The 15,754-nt window shown below is 39.6% G+C and overlaps 5 non-coding genes across 5 annotated transcripts; all 5 read right to left on the bottom strand.

Annotated features, from left to right (window-relative positions):
* Positions 1–3,198: 3,198 nt before the first annotated feature.
* Positions 3,199–3,280, bottom strand: TRNAL-AAG (transfer RNA leucine (anticodon AAG)). The gene has a single exon. It is a non-coding gene; the product is annotated as a tRNA-Leu (tRNA).
* A 504-nt stretch (positions 3,281–3,784) lies between these two features.
* TRNAS-GCU (transfer RNA serine (anticodon GCU)) lies at positions 3,785–3,866 on the bottom strand. The gene has a single exon. It is a non-coding gene; the product is annotated as a tRNA-Ser (tRNA).
* Positions 3,867–9,105: 5,239 nt separating this feature from the next.
* TRNAS-GCU (transfer RNA serine (anticodon GCU)) lies at positions 9,106–9,187 on the bottom strand. Its single transcript has one exon. It is a non-coding gene; the product is annotated as a tRNA-Ser (tRNA).
* Positions 9,188–13,841: 4,654 nt separating this feature from the next.
* TRNAL-AAG (transfer RNA leucine (anticodon AAG)) lies at positions 13,842–13,923 on the bottom strand. The gene has a single exon. It is a non-coding gene; the product is annotated as a tRNA-Leu (tRNA).
* Positions 13,924–14,427: 504 nt separating this feature from the next.
* On the bottom strand, positions 14,428–14,509 carry TRNAS-GCU (transfer RNA serine (anticodon GCU)). Its single transcript has one exon. It is a non-coding gene; the product is annotated as a tRNA-Ser (tRNA).
* Between the last annotated feature and the right edge of the window lie 1,245 nt (positions 14,510–15,754).

The raw sequence follows: 15,754 nt of genomic DNA, 5'->3' as shown, positions 1-15,754 counted from the left end.
AGTATGGCATAGCTAAGGAACAAGAACTTCCCTCATATATAGGAGAAGTAAGTATCAGGTAAGGAATAAGTAAAGGGTGGTTTAGAGTAACAGGGCGAACAAACGGCAAAGTCTCAAACGAAATGGCCTAAATGGCTCAGTGGAATGGCAAAGAATGGCTTGGAGTGGAATGTCCAATAAATGCCTGATTTCTCCTCGGGTCATGTGGTTAAATCAAAGCTGTCTAATTTACTCCTAATTCCTCAATGGATAATCATTGGTGCATCGCCATCTCTGTCCAATAATCTTCACCAGAGTTTTACACAAACCACAGTTCTCATGTCGTTGATTGGCCCATGTTATTGACGTTTTCATCGGTTGGAATGTCAGGTAAGAAAAGTTATATTTTACGCTACAGTCAGTAGTTCCATTGTTTTCTCCTACTCCAGGCAGCCTTGCACCTGTTACAAATTACCCTGTTGCATTCAGCAAGAATGTCTCCTTGAGCAAGTAGGGTCCCATGAGAAAGAATTTACTACAGCTACACACATCTCTAGCTTCTGGGAAAGTACAGTTTCATGTCCTTCAGGAAAATAGCACATTGCACGTTAGAAAAAGACAGTTCAATATGAGACCAGGCAGCTAGGCACAGACCTTCGCTAAACTAAGGCCTACTGCTTAATGAACAAACTCCTAATACATAACTCCAATTTTGATACGTTAATACAAATTAAAAACATTAGTACATAATTAATTCAGCATTAATAACTTTCATTAGTCTTCGTATACATTGGTAGCCACTCCCCGTGGGCACATTTCAAACGTGTGCATTATTTCTATGTTAACACATTTTTTATGCAGCTTCATTACACAATATATTGTAAGCTTTTCATGTTAATATTAATTTTAAAAGACACACTCCAGCAATCCCTCCTCTGATGACTCTTGTCATCACACAAATCTTCCCTACTAATTTTACATACTAAAATTCCCTCATATCAATCTCTTCCCTTCTTGGTTTCCCCTTTGATCTTGCCCTGAATAATTTTTCCCTTTGTTTTTCTTCCCTCCTCCTATTATTTTTCGCCATCTTCAATTTTATTCTTTTACTAATTTTACATGCCACCCATGATCCAAATAAGCAATCTATAACAATCAATATCCCCTGTATTATTTTAGACAATATCCCATGCCAAATGTTACTAATCCAATTTCCCACTGAAGCAAATCCTTTCCCAACCTTTTTCCAAACACCTGGTTCTTTCAAATCCTTCAAGTCCGTACTTTCCCTAGTCAAGTTAGTAAGCATACTTCTAATCTCTTTACTATTATCTGGTATGTAAGCGCAACAATTACACCCATTGAGCAATCTACAAACTCTGCCATTTTTCACTAAAAGAATGTCTATAGCAAGCCTGTTTTGCAGAGTCATAGCCCCCTCCGCAGCAAGTTCAGTATGCATCAGGAGTATAGCCCCTGAAAAGTATGTCAGCATGTTATCCTCAATAGTAGACAACTTTTGAATCTTTATGGAGTTCATAATAACTCCCACTGAAGAAATTATCGTCCCAAATATGTCTCCTACTACACCAGCAGCAGTCTCTTTCTTATGTCTAGTACGATGTAATTCAGACAATTTTGGTAACCTTTTCAAATCGTCAAGTTGATATATCTTTGGGAAAACTATCCCCAAATAACATGTCCCATACTATCCCTTTGGAAGACGGTAATAAGCATTAAGTCCACATATGTAATAAATCCCGGGGATTGCTGGATCCTGTCCATTTAACATGAACGTCCATTTACTCTGAAACAAAAACACACGCTTACATTCACTCATTCCCACAAACACATTGTAATAGTATGATTTGGTCTTGGATATGCAAAGCTTTCCTACATGTAGTGCGTCTAAAGCTAACTTCCCTTGTTCTCTAATTGCACTATAACCGTCACTACTAGCAAAGGCCCGTTGCTGTAATCCTTTCTCTAGTTTACCCTTCAATGCCCTTCTTCTCTCTTCCCTGTGATCTAAAAAGCTTTTCTCTACAGGTGTAAGCAAACATGTCAAATTATTGTGGTGTGCATAAGATGTACTAATTGTTAATGTCGCCTGAAAGAATCCTTTAACTAACTTTATGCTATAGTACTTAGCTACCCCACTCACATCCTCTATGATAGGCACATTAGAAAACACAAGATCATGATTTGAGTAAAAATATTGAATCTCTTCCTGGTTATAGAATCTTGTTAGTAACAAACTACAACGTATCCCATATGTTAATGACAGTCTATGATAGGTAACCCCCTCTTGTACCGAAACAGGAATCTGTGTACACACAAAACAATCTTTTGCATCCATTGTGTCAACATACTCACTCAGCAAGCGATAGAGCACATCAGTGGATAGTTCCCCTTTCTAATTAGTTCCCTCATGCAAGTATCTTGTATCCAGCTCAAACCTCTCCCAGGCTGTTAGTGCAGTGGTAGTCTCAGGAATTGTAGCATTGTTAGTCCCACTTTTATCCATTAGTGTCATACTCACAACCACGACCCTAATGAATATTTATTACATGAACCTTTTTTGCAAAAGTATTTGGTTCAAGTAAACTTAAAGTGTTGGGATTCAAGCCCACGGCTCCAGAGAGACTGGAACCTAAATCTAGCCAGTTTAGCCTGCTCAGCCACGCTACCTCACATCTACAAGCTCACAACTATAGTAACTTGGCCAAACACTGTGGACACCTGCTGTGGTGACCTGGCTATGCAGGGTAACGCAGCATTCACCGACAGTTGAGCGAGTTACAGGTGAAAAGCAAAGTATAATAACTGTCTGCATATAATATATGTCTTTCCTTATTTATTCTTCTTCCCCATTGTATGTTTGCTCTCTGCTTTAGAAACGCGAGCTGTCATCACTGCAAGGAAACGTATCACACAGCGTTCTACTGTTTACACTCACTGAACTTTCAGCATCACAGTGACCCCTCTCGTCGCCTCTATAGTTAGACTTCAAGACAGCTGGTTTGTTTACCGATACAATTCTTGTCACCTTAGGTTGTGGTTTTTTAAAATAAGAAGGCTCGGTCCCACTGTCTGGCTACCCTTATATATACGTCACCACTTTACATAGTCTCACCTCTCGCTATGTGGATCGTAGGTGCAGAAGGCAGAGAGTGAGACACTGATGCAGACAAAATACGTTTGTGAGTTGAAAAATACTGGCAGCGGTGGGATTCGAACCCACGCCTCCAAAGAGACTGGAGCCTTAATCCAGCACCTTAGACCGCTCAGCCACACTACCCTGTGCAAACATGTTTCTGTAAGCTTTCTGAAGTGAGATGTTCTGTTGTATAGGGGAGTTGGAGAATAAGGGTGTATAGCCTGTGAAGTGATCCTAGGAAAGTCAACGCCAACAGCAGCAGGCACGTGATACATTCAGTAGGTCAGGATTGGTCCCGGGCCATGGGAGGTGTCAGGGAGCGCCAGTCCTGAGAGTCCGAAGGAAGACAACCCTTACATTGGCGTCCCGCACGCGCTGCTTCTCTTTCTTTAAGGATAAGGAATCAAACTATCTACGTCCCTCAACTTACCAACCTCCGCCTCAGGAAAGATTTTGTGATTCATGAGCAGAACCCGGCTGGCGCTGTTTACAGTAATGCCTAAGCACAGTACTCAACTGAGCGGTGTTTCCAAACTGAGCCGTTGTACTGCCGGAAATACCATGGGATATGTCATTTAACTTTCACATAAAATAGGGTTAATCCAGTCCTACCACATACTAAAATCTAAGGACGGAACTATAAACCGACGAGGATGGGATTCGAACCCACGCGTGCAGAGCACAATGGATTAGCAGTCCATCGCCTTAACCACTCGGCCACCTCGTCTTCAAAACACCATGTTTCAGGAGTACAAAATATGGTAGCCAAAATGTGTTCTATTAGGTGATAGTTGTCTAAACATAATAAAGATCATATATTTACAGATTGTTATGGTAACTTGTTGTCTTCAGCTTTGCTCTACACGACCTTGTTGTCCATCCCTACTTAAGCTTGAATTTATATGTTAAATGTAATGTAATCATGAAAATTACACTTTCCAAACGTGTTCTATCCATATGTGATGTACTATTACACTACCCTCAAATGAGCTAAGATTGCTTTAATTCAGTTGTACGTGGATTTAAAGTGCAATATCATACAAATATTGTACTGGTATGGCGCTTTCGAGTCTCTAGGTGTCAGTTATTGGTGGTGTGCTTAAATGTCAACATTAGGCAGCAAATAGTACACAATTAAGGAAAACTGCCTTCCCATTTAATGTGCATTGTTCTGCAAAAAGTTTTAAGTAGGAGAAAGTAAAACTTAGTTTATAAAACCACCTAAACTGGGAGTATTGCCGCTACAGCCATGACACTTCAGTTTAAAAACGTACGTGCATCAACAAGAAATATTTTTGCGCTAAATAAATTGCTGTCCGACTACTCACGTAATGCATAAAACTGAGGCAGTCGTAATTACAATACATTTAAGTAATATTTTGGTAGTTTTTGTTGATGATGACTCCGCAGCAAGCGATCAGATTACTTTTTATTAGTGAAGGCGTGTCAGAGCCTTGATAAGTAAACTTACAAGGAGACACGCCTAGGTCGATGAACCTTTTAGACCAGGTTCGGGGACTTCCCAGTACGAGATGTCTTTTGGCATCACAAATCAATAGATCAATATCTCAACAACAATCGCAATAACTAATCAGCATGCTAATCAATAACCTTTAATGAGAGTCAATAAAGTGAACACACCATGATATTTCAGTCATGAATAACCACACCAATTTAGTTAAGTGTTAGGATATTTATTTCCCTACTGGTTACAATCTAAAGTCATTTCTGTTAATCTCATCAGCAATTCATCTCATTAGTAACTCTTCAGATTTGCAATTAGAAACGCAATTAATCAATGCATAGAGAATATTCACTCAGTATTAACACATAATTATTAAGAAGCAACTTAGCAAAGTCTCAGTAGTGCATGGTTCAACAAAGCAAGAACTCAGTCATTTGTCTATTTGCGTCAGATTTTAGTGAACACCTTAAATAACCTCGTATTAGCATCAGCATGTTGGGCTTCATGCAAAACAATTTAGCAAACACAAATTTGGAAAACATCTAACTATGGCCTCTATCAAAGAGCAGTTGGTACCTAGAAAGAAAAGGCAAACAGACAATTACAATTTTCATCAGATAGTTACCCATCCAACGGATCAGCAAACAGCGTCAGTCTTCGTCCTCGGGACATCAGTCGTTTGCATCATCAGCAAAGAAAGGACAGGGCAAAGTATCAGTATGGCATAGCTAAGGAACAAGAACTTCCCTCATATAGAGGAGAAGTAAGTATCAGGTAAGGAATAAGTAAAGGGTGGTTTAGAGTAACAGGGCAAACAAACGGCAAAGTCTCAAATTAAATGGCCTAAATGGCTCAGTAGAATGGCAAAGAATGGCTTGGAGTGGAATGTCCAATAAATGCCTGATTTCTCCTCGGGTCATGTGGTTAAATCAAAGCTGTCTAATTTACTCCTAATTCCTCAATGGATAATCATTGGTGCATCGCCATCTCTGTCCAATAATCTTCACCAGAGTTTTACACAAACCACAGTTCTCATGTCGTTGATTGGCCCATGTTATTGACGTTTTCATCGGTTGGAATGTCAGGTAAGAAAAGTTACATTTTACGCTACAGTCAGTAGTTCCATTGTTTTCTCCTACTCCAGGCAGCCTTGCACCTGTTACAAATTACACTGTTGCATTCAGCAAGAATGTCTCCTTGAGCAAGTAGGGTCCCATGAGAAAGAATTTACTACAGCTACACACATCTCTAGCTTCTGGGAAAGTACAGTTTCATGTCCTTCAGGAAAATAGCACATTGTACGTTAGAAAAAGACAGTTTGATATGAGACCAGGCAGCTAGGCACAGACCTTCGCTAAACTAAGGCCTACTGCTTAATGAACAAACTCCTAATACATAACTCCAATTTTGATATGTTAATACAAATTAAAAACATTAGTACATAATTAATTCAGCATTAATAACTTTCATTAGTCTTCGTATACATTGGTAGCCACTCCCCGTGGGCACATTTCAAACGTGTGCATTATTTCTATGTTAACACATTTTTTATGCAGCTTCATTACACAATATATTGTAAGCTTTTCGTGTTAATATTAATTTTAAAAGACACACTCCAGCAATCCCTCCTCTGATGACTCTTGTCATCACACAAATCTTCCCTACTAATTTTACATACTAAAATTCCCTCATATCAATCTCTTCCCTTCTTGGTTTCCCCTTTGATCTTGCCCTGAATAATTTTTCCCTTTGTTTTTCTTCCCTCCTCCTATTATTTTTCGCCATCTTCAATTTTATTCTTTTACTAATTTTACATGCCACCCATGATCCAAATAAGCAATCTATAACAATCAATATCCCCTGTATTATTTTAGACAATATCCCATGCCAAATGTTACTAATCCAATTTCCCACTTAAGCAAATCCTTTCCCAACCTTTTTCCACACACCTGGTTCTTTCAAATCCTTCAAGTCCGTACTATCCCTAGTCAAGTTAGTAAGCATACTTCTAATCTCATTACTATTATCTGGTATGTAAGCGCAACAATTACACCCATTGAGCAATCTACAAACTCTGCCATTTTTCACTAAAAGAATGTCTAAAGCAAGCCTGTTTTGAAGAGTATTAGCCCCCTCCGCAGCAAGTTCAGTATCCATCAGGAGTATAGCCCCTGAAAAGTTTGTCAGCATGTTATCCTCAATAGTAGACAACTTTTGAATCTTTATGGAGTTCATAATAACTCCCACTGAAGAAATTATCGTCCCAAATATGTCTCCTACTACACCAGCAGCAGTCTCTTTCTTATGTCTAGTACGATGTAATTCAGACAATTTTGGTAACCTTTTCAAATCGTGAAGTTGATATATCTTTGGGAAAACTATCCCCAAATAACATGTCCCATACTATCCCTTTGGAAGACGGTAATAAGCATTAAGTCCACATATATAATAAATCCCGGGGATTGGTGGATCCTGTCCATTTAACATGAACGTCCATTTACTCTGAAACAAAAACACACGCTTACATTCACTCATTCCCACAAACACATTGTCATAGTATGATTTGGTCTTGGATATGCAAAGCTTTCCTACATGTAGTGCGTCTAAAGCTAACTTCCCTTGTTCTCTAATTGCACTATAACCGTCACTACTAGCAAAGGCCCGTTGCTGTAATCCTTTCTCTAGTTTACCCTTCAATGCCCTTCTTCTCTCTTCCGTGTGATCTAAAAAGCTTTTCTCTACAGGTGTAAGCAAACATGGCAAATTATTGTGGTGTGCATAAGATGTACTAATTGTTAATGTCGCCTGAAAGAATCGTTTAACTAACTTTATGCTATAGTACTTAGCTAACCCACTCACATCCTCTATGATAGGCACATTAGAAAACACAAGATCGTGATTTGAGTAAAAATATTGAATCTCTTCCTGGTTATAGAATCTTGTTAGTAACAGACTACAACGTATCCCATATGTTAATGACAGTCTATGATAGGTAACCCCCTCTTGTACTGAAACAGGAATCTGTGTACACACAAAACAATCTTTTGCATTCGTTGTGTCAACATAATCACTCAGCAAGCGATAGAAAACATCAGTGGATAGTTCCCCTTTCGAGTTAGTTCCCTCATGCAAGTATCTTGTATCCAGCTCAAACCTCTCCCAGGCTGTTAGTGCAGTGGTAGTCTCAGGAATTGTAGCATTGATAGTCCCACTTTTATCCATTAGTGTCATACTCACAACCACGACCCTAATGAATATTTATTACATGAACCTTTTTTGCAAAAGTATTTGGTTCAAGTAAATTTATAGTGTTGGGATTCAAGCCCACGGCTCCAGAGAGACTGGAGCCTAAATCTAGCCAGTTTAGCCTGCTCAGCCACGCTACCTCACATCTACAAGCTCACAACTATAGTAACTTGGCCAAACACTGTGGACACCCGCTGTGGTGACCTGGCTATGCAGGGTAACGCAGCATTCACCGACAGTTGAGCGAGTTACAGGTGAAAAGCAAAGTATAATAACTGTCTGCATATAATATATGTCTTTCCTTATTTATTCTTCTTCCCCATTGTATGTTTGCTCTCTGCTTTAGAAACGCGAGCTGTCATCACTGCAAGGAAACGTATCACACAGCGTTCTACTGTTTACACTCACTGAACTTTCAGCATCACAGTGACCCCTCTCGTCGCCTCTATAGTTAGACTTCAAGACAGCTGGTTTGTTTACCGATACAATTCTTGTCACCTTAGGTTGTGTTTTTTTAAAATAAGAAGGCTCGGTCACACTGTCTGGCTACCCTTATATATATACGTCACCACTTTACATAGTCTCACCTCTCGCTATGTGGATCGTAGGTGCAGAAGGCAGAGAGTGAGACACTGATGCAGACAAAATACGTTTGTGATTTGAAAAATACTGGCAGCGGTGGGATTCGAACCCACGCCTCCAAAGAGACTGGAGCCTTAATCCAGCGCCTCAGACCGGTCGGCCACACTACCCTGTGCAAACCTGCTTCTGTAAGCTTTCTGAAGTGAGATGTTCTGTTGTATAGGGGAGTTGGAGAATAGGGTGTATAGCCTGTGAAGTGATCCTAGGAAAGTCAACGCCAACAGCAGCAGGCACGTGATACATTCAGTAGGTCAGGATTGGTCCCGGGCCATGGGAGGTGTCAGGGAGCACCAGTCCTGAGAGTCCGAAGGAAGACAACCCTTACATTGGCGTCCCGCACGCGCTGCTTCTCTTTCTTTAAGGATAAGGAATCAAACTATCTACGTCCCTCAACTTAGCAACCTCCGCCTCAGGAAAGATTTTGTGATTCATGAGCAGAACCCGGCTGGCGCTGTTTACAGTAATGCCTAAGCACAGTACTCAACTGAGCGGTGTTTCCAAACTGAGCCGTTGTACTGCCGGAAATACCATGGGATATGTCATTTAACTTTCACATAAAATAGGGTTAATCCAGTCCTACCACATACTAAAATCTAAGGACGGAACAATAAACCGACGAGGATGGGATTTGAACCCACGCGTGCAGAGCACAATGGATTAGCAGTCCATCGCCTTAACCACTCGGCCACCTCGTCTTCAAAACACCATGTTTCAGGAGTACAAAATATGGTAGCCAAAATGTGTTCTATTAGGTGATAGTTGTCTAAACATAATAAAGATCATATATTTACAGATTGTTATGGTAACTTGTTGTCTTCAGCTTTGCTCTACACGACCTTGTTGTCCATCCCTACTTAAGCTTGAATTTATATGTTAAATGTAATGTAATCATGAAAATTACACTTTCCAAACGTGTTCTATCCATATGTGATGTACTATCACACTACCCTCAAATGAGCTAAGATTGCTTTAATTCAGTTGTACGTGGATTTAAAGTGCAATATCATACAAATATTGTACTGGTATGGCGCTTTCGAGTCTCTAGGTGTCAGTTATTGGTGGTGTGCTTAAATGTCAACATTAGGCAGCAAATAGTACACAATTAAGGAAAGCTGCCTTCCCATTTAATGTGCATTGTTCTGCAAAAAGTTTTAAGTAGGAGAAAGTAAAACTTAGTTTATAAAACCACCTAAACTGGGAGTATTGCCGCTACAGCCATGACACTTCAGTTTAAAAACGTACGTGCATCAACAAGAAATATTTTTGCGCTAAATAAATTGCTGTCCGACTACTCACGTAATGCATAAAACTGAGGCAGTCGTAATTACAATACATTTAAGTAATATTTTGGTAGTTTTTGTTGACGATGACTCCGCAGCAAGCGATCAGATTACTTTTTATTAGTGAAGGCGTGTCAGAGCCTTGATAAGTAAACTTACAAGGAGACACGCCTAGGTCGATGAACCTTTTAGACCAGGTTCGGAGACTTCCCAGTACGAGATGTCTTTTGGCATCACAAATCAATAGATCAATATCTCAACAACAATCGCAATAACTAATCAGCATGCTAATCAATAACCTTTAATGAGAGTCAATAAAGTGAACACACCATGATATTTCAGTCATGAATAACCACACCAATTTAGTTAAGTGTTAGGATATTTATTTCCCTACTGGTTACAATCTAAAGTCATTTCTGTTAATCTCATCAGCAATTCATCTCATTAGTAACTCTTCAGATTTGCAATTAGAAACGCAATTAATCAATGCATAGAGAATATTCACTCAGTATTAACACATAATTATTAAGAAGCAACTTAGCAAAGTCTCAGTAGTGCATGGTTCAACAAAGCAAGAACTCAGTCATTTGTCTATTTGCGTCAGATTTTAGTGAACACCTTAAATAACCTCGTATTAGCATCAGCATGTTGGGCTTCATGCAAAACAATTTAGCAAACACAAATTTGGAAAACATCTAACTATGGCCTCTATCAAAGAGCAGTTGGTACCTAGAAAGAAAAGGCAAACAGACAATTACAATTTTCATCAGATAGTTACCCATCCAACGGATCAGCAAACAGCGTCAGTCTTCGTCCTCGGGACATCAGTCGTTTGCATCATCAGCAAAGAAAGGACAGGGCAAAGTATCAGTATGGCATAGCTAAGGAACAAGAACTTCCCTCATATAGAGGAGAAGTAAGTATCAGGTAAGGAATAAGTAAAGGGTGGTTTAGAGTAACAGGGCAAACAAACGGCAAAGTCTCAAATTAAATGGCCTAAATGGCTCAGTAGAATGGCAAAGAATGGCTTGGAGTGGAATGTCCAATAAATGCCTGATTTCTCCTCGGGTCATGTGGTTAAATCAAAGCTGTCTAATTTACTCCTAATTCCTCAATGGATAATCATTGGTGCATCGCCATCTCTGTCCAATAATCTTCACCAGAGTTTTACACAAACCACAGTTCTCATGTCGTTGATTGGCCCATGTTATTGACGTTTTCATCGGTTGGAATGTCAGGTAAGAAAAGTTACATTTTACGCTACAGTCAGTAGTTCCATTGTTTTCTCCTACTCCAGGCAGCCTTGCACCTGTTACAAATTACACTGTTGCATTCAGCAAGAATGTCTCCTTGAGCAAGTAGGGTCCCATGAGAAAGAATTTACTACAGCTACACACATCTCTAGCTTCTGGGAAAGTACAGTTTCATGTCCTTCAGGAAAATAGCACATTGTACGTTAGAAAAATACAGTTTGATATGAGACCAGGCAGCTAGGCACAGACCTTCGCTAAACTAAGGCCTACTGCTTAATGAACAAACTCCTAATACATAACTCCAATTTTGATATGTTAATACAAATTAAAAACATTAGTACATAATTAATTCAGCATTAATAACTTTCATTAGTCTTCGTATACATTGGTAGCCACTCCCCGTGGGCACATTTCAAACGTGTGCATTATTTCTACGTTAACACATTTTTTATGCAGCTTCATTACACAATATATTGTAAGCTTTTCGTGTTAATATTAATTTTAAAAGACACACTCCAGCAATCCCTCCTCTGATGACTCTTGTCATCACACAAATCTTCCCTACTAATTTTACACTCTAAAATTCCCTCATATCAATCTCTTCCCTTCTTGGTTTCCCCTTTGATCTTGCCCTGAATAATTTTTCCCTTTGTTTTTCTTCCCTCCTCCTATTATTTTTCGCCGTCTTCAATTTTATTCTTTTACTAATTTTACATGCCACCCATGATCCAAATAAGCAATCTATAACAATCAATATCCCCTGTATTATTTTAGACAATATCCCATGCCAAATGTTACTAATCCAATTTCCCACTTAAGCAAATCCTTTCCCAACCTTTTTCCAAACACCTGGTTCTTTCAAATCCTTCAAGTCCGTACTATCCCTAGTCAAGTTAGTAAGCATACTTCTAATTTCATTACTATTATCTGGTATGTAAGCGCAACAATTACACCCATTGAGCAATCTACAAACTCTGCCATTTTTCACTAAAAGAATGTCTAAAGCAAGCCTGTTTTGAAGAGTATTAGCCCCCTCCGCAGCAAGTTCAGTATCCATCAGGAGTATAGCCCCTGAAAAGTTTGTCAGCATGTTATCCTCAATAGTAGACAACTTTTGAATCTTTATGGAGTTCATAATAACTCCCACTGAAGAAATTATCGTCCCAAATATGTCTCCTACTACACCAGCAGCAGTCTCTTTCTTATGTCTAGTACGATGTAATTCAGACAATTTTGGTAACCTTTTCAAATCGTGAAGTTGATATATCTTTGGGAAAACTATCCCCAAATAACATGTCCCATACTATCCCTTTGGAAGACGGTAATAAGCATTAAGTCCACATATATAATAAATCCCGGGGATTGGTGGATCCTGTCCATTTAACATGAACGTCCATTTACTCTGAAACAAAAACACACGCTTACATTCACTCATTCCCACAAACACATTGTCATAGTATGATTTGGTCTTGGATATGCAAAGCTTTCCTACATGTAGTGCGTCTAAAGCTAACTTCCCTTGTTCTCTAATTGCACTATAACCGTCACTACTAGCAAAGGCCCGTTGCTGTAATCCTTTCTCTAGTTTACCCTTCAATGCCCTTCTTCTCTCTTCCGTGTGATCTAAAAAGCTTTTCTCTACAGGTGTAAGCAAACATGGCAAATTATTGTGGTGTGCATAAGATGTACTAATTGTTAATGTCGCCTGAAAGAATCCTTTAACTAACTTTATGCTATAGTACTTAGCTAACCCACTCACATCCTCTATGATAGGCACATTAGAAAACACAAGATCATGATTTGAGTAAAAATATTGAATCTCTTCCTGGTTATAGAATCTTGTTAGTAACAGACTACAACGTATCCCATATGTTAATGACAGTCTATGATAGGTAACCCCCTCTTGTACTGAAACAGGAATCTGTGTACACACAAAACAATCTTTTGCATTCATTGTGTCAACATACTCACTCAGCAAGCGATAGAAAACATCAGTGGATAGTTCCCCTTTCGAGTTAGTTCCCTCATGCAAGTATCTTGTATCCAGCTCAAACCTCTCCCAGGCTGTTAGTGCAGTGGTAGTCTCAGGAATTGTAGCATTGTTAGTCCCACTTTTATCCATTAGTGTCATACTCACAACCACGACCCTAATGAATATTTATTACATGAACCTTTTTTGCAAAAGTATTTGGTTCAAGTAAATTTATAGTGTTGGGATTCAAGCCCACGGCTCCAGAGAGACTGGAGCCTAAATCTAGCCAGTTTAGCCTGCTCAGCCACGCTACCTCACATCTACAAGCTCACAACTATAGTAACTTGGCCAAACACTGTGGACACCCGCTGTGGTGACCTGGCTATGCAGGGTAACGCAGCATTCACCGACAGTTGAGCGAGTTACAGGTGAAAAGCAAAGTATAATAACTGTCTGCATATAATATATGTCTTTCCTTATTTATTCTTCTTCCCCATTGTATGTTTGCTCTCTGCTTTAGAAACGCGAGCTGTCATCACTGCAAGGAAACGTATCACACAGCGTTCTACTGTTTACACTCACTGAACTTTCAGCATCACAGTGACCCCTCTCGTCGCCTCTATAGTAAGACTTCAAGACAGCTGGTTTGTTTACCGATACAATTCTTGTCACCTTAGGTTGTGGTTTTTTAAAATAAGAAGGCTCGGTCCCACTGTCTGGCTACCCTTATATATATACGTCACCACTTTACATAGTCTCACCTCTCGCTAGGTGGATCGTAGGTGCAGAAGGCAGAGAGTGAGACACTGATGCAGACAAAATACGTTTGTGAGTTGAAAAATACTGGCAGCGGTGGGATTCGAACCCACGCCTCTAAAGAGACTGGAGCCTTAATCCAGCGCCTCAGACCGCTCGGCCACACTACCCTGTGCAAACCTGCTTCTGTAAGTTTTCTGAAGTGAGATGTTCTGTTGTATAGGGGAGTTGGAGAATAGGGTGTATAGCCTGTGAAGTGATCCTAGGAAAGTCAACGCCAACAGCAGCAGGCACGTGATACATTCAGTAGGTCAGGATTGGCCCCGGGCCATGGGAGGTGTCAGGGAGCGCCAGTCCTGAGAGTCCGTAGGAAGACAACCCTTACATTGGCGTCCCGCACGCGCTGCTTCTCTTTCTTTAAGGATAAGGAATCAAACTATCTATGTCCCTCAACTTACCAACCCTCCGCCTCAGGAAATATTTTTTGATTCATGAGCAGAACCCAGCTGGCGCTGTTTACAGTAATGCCTAAGCACAGTACTCCACTGAGCGGTGTTTCCAAACTGAGCCGTTGTTCTGCCGAAAATACCATGGGATATGTCATTTAACTTTCACATAAAATAGGGTTAACCCAGCCCTACCACATACTAAAAACTAAAGACGGAACAATAAACCGACGAGGATGGGATTCGAACCCACGCGTGCAGAGCACAATGGATTAGCAGTCCATCGCCTTAACCACTCGGCCACCTCGTCTTCAAAACACCATGTTTCAGGAGTACAAAATATGGAAGCCAAAATGTGTTCTATTAGGTGATAGTTGTCTAAACATAATAAACAGCACATATTTACAGATTGTTGTGGTAACTTGTTGTCTTCAGCTTTGCTCTATACGACCTTGTTGTCCATCCCTACTTCAGCTTGAATTTATATGTTAAATGTAGTGTAATCATGAAAATTACACTTTCCAAACGTGTTCTATTCATATGTGATGTACTATCACACTACCCTCAAATGAGCTAAGATTGCTTTAATTCAGTTGTACGTGGATTTAAAGTGCAATTTCATACAAATATTGTACTGGTATGGCGCTTTCGAGTCTCTAGGTGTCAGTTATTGGTGGTGTGCTTACATGTCAACATTAGGCAGCAAATAGTACACAATTAAGGAAAACTGCCTTCCCATTTAATGTGCATTGTTCTGCAAAAAGTTTTAAGTAGGAGAAAGTAAAACTTAGTTTATAAAACCACCTAAACTGGGAGTATTGCCGCTACAGCTAGGACACTTCAGTTTAAAAACGTACGTGCATCAACAAGAAATATTTTTGCGCTAAATAAATTGCTGTCCGACTACTCACGTAATGCATAAAACTGAGGCAGTCGTAATTACAATACATTGAAGTAATATTTTGGTAGTTTTTGTTGACGATGACTCCGCAGCAAGCGATCAGATTACTTTTTATTAGTGAAGGCGCGTCAGAGCCTTGATAAGTAAACTTACAAGGAGACACGCCTAGGTCGATGAACCTTTTAGACCAGGTTCGGGGACTTCCCAGTACGAGATGTCTTTTGGCATCGCAAATCAATAGATCAATATCTCAACAACAATCGCAATAACTAATCAGCATGCTAATCAATAACCTTTAATGAGAGTCAATAAAGTGAACACACCATGATCTTTCAGTCATGTTAGGATATTTATTTCCCTACTGGTTACAATCTAAAGTCATTTCTGTTAATCTCATCAGCAATTCATCTCATTAGTAACTCTTCAGATTTGCAATTAGAAACGCAATTAATCAATGCATAGAGAATATTCACACAGTATTAACACATAGTTATTAAGAAGCAACTTAGCAAAGTCTCAGTAGTGTATGGTTCAACAAAGCAAGAACTCAGTCATTTGTCTATTTGCGTCAGATTTTAGTGAACACCTTAAATAACCTCGTATTAGCATCAGCATGTTGGGCTTCATGCAAAACTATTTAGCAAACACAAATTT

The sequence above is a fragment of the Pleurodeles waltl genome, chromosome 12, assembly GCF_031143425.1.
Source record: "Pleurodeles waltl isolate 20211129_DDA chromosome 12, aPleWal1.hap1.20221129, whole genome shotgun sequence".
Taxonomy (NCBI): Eukaryota; Metazoa; Chordata; class Amphibia; order Caudata; family Salamandridae; genus Pleurodeles; species Pleurodeles waltl.
Note: the sequence above shows the minus strand (reverse complement) of the source record. Positions and strands in the feature narration are given on the sequence as shown.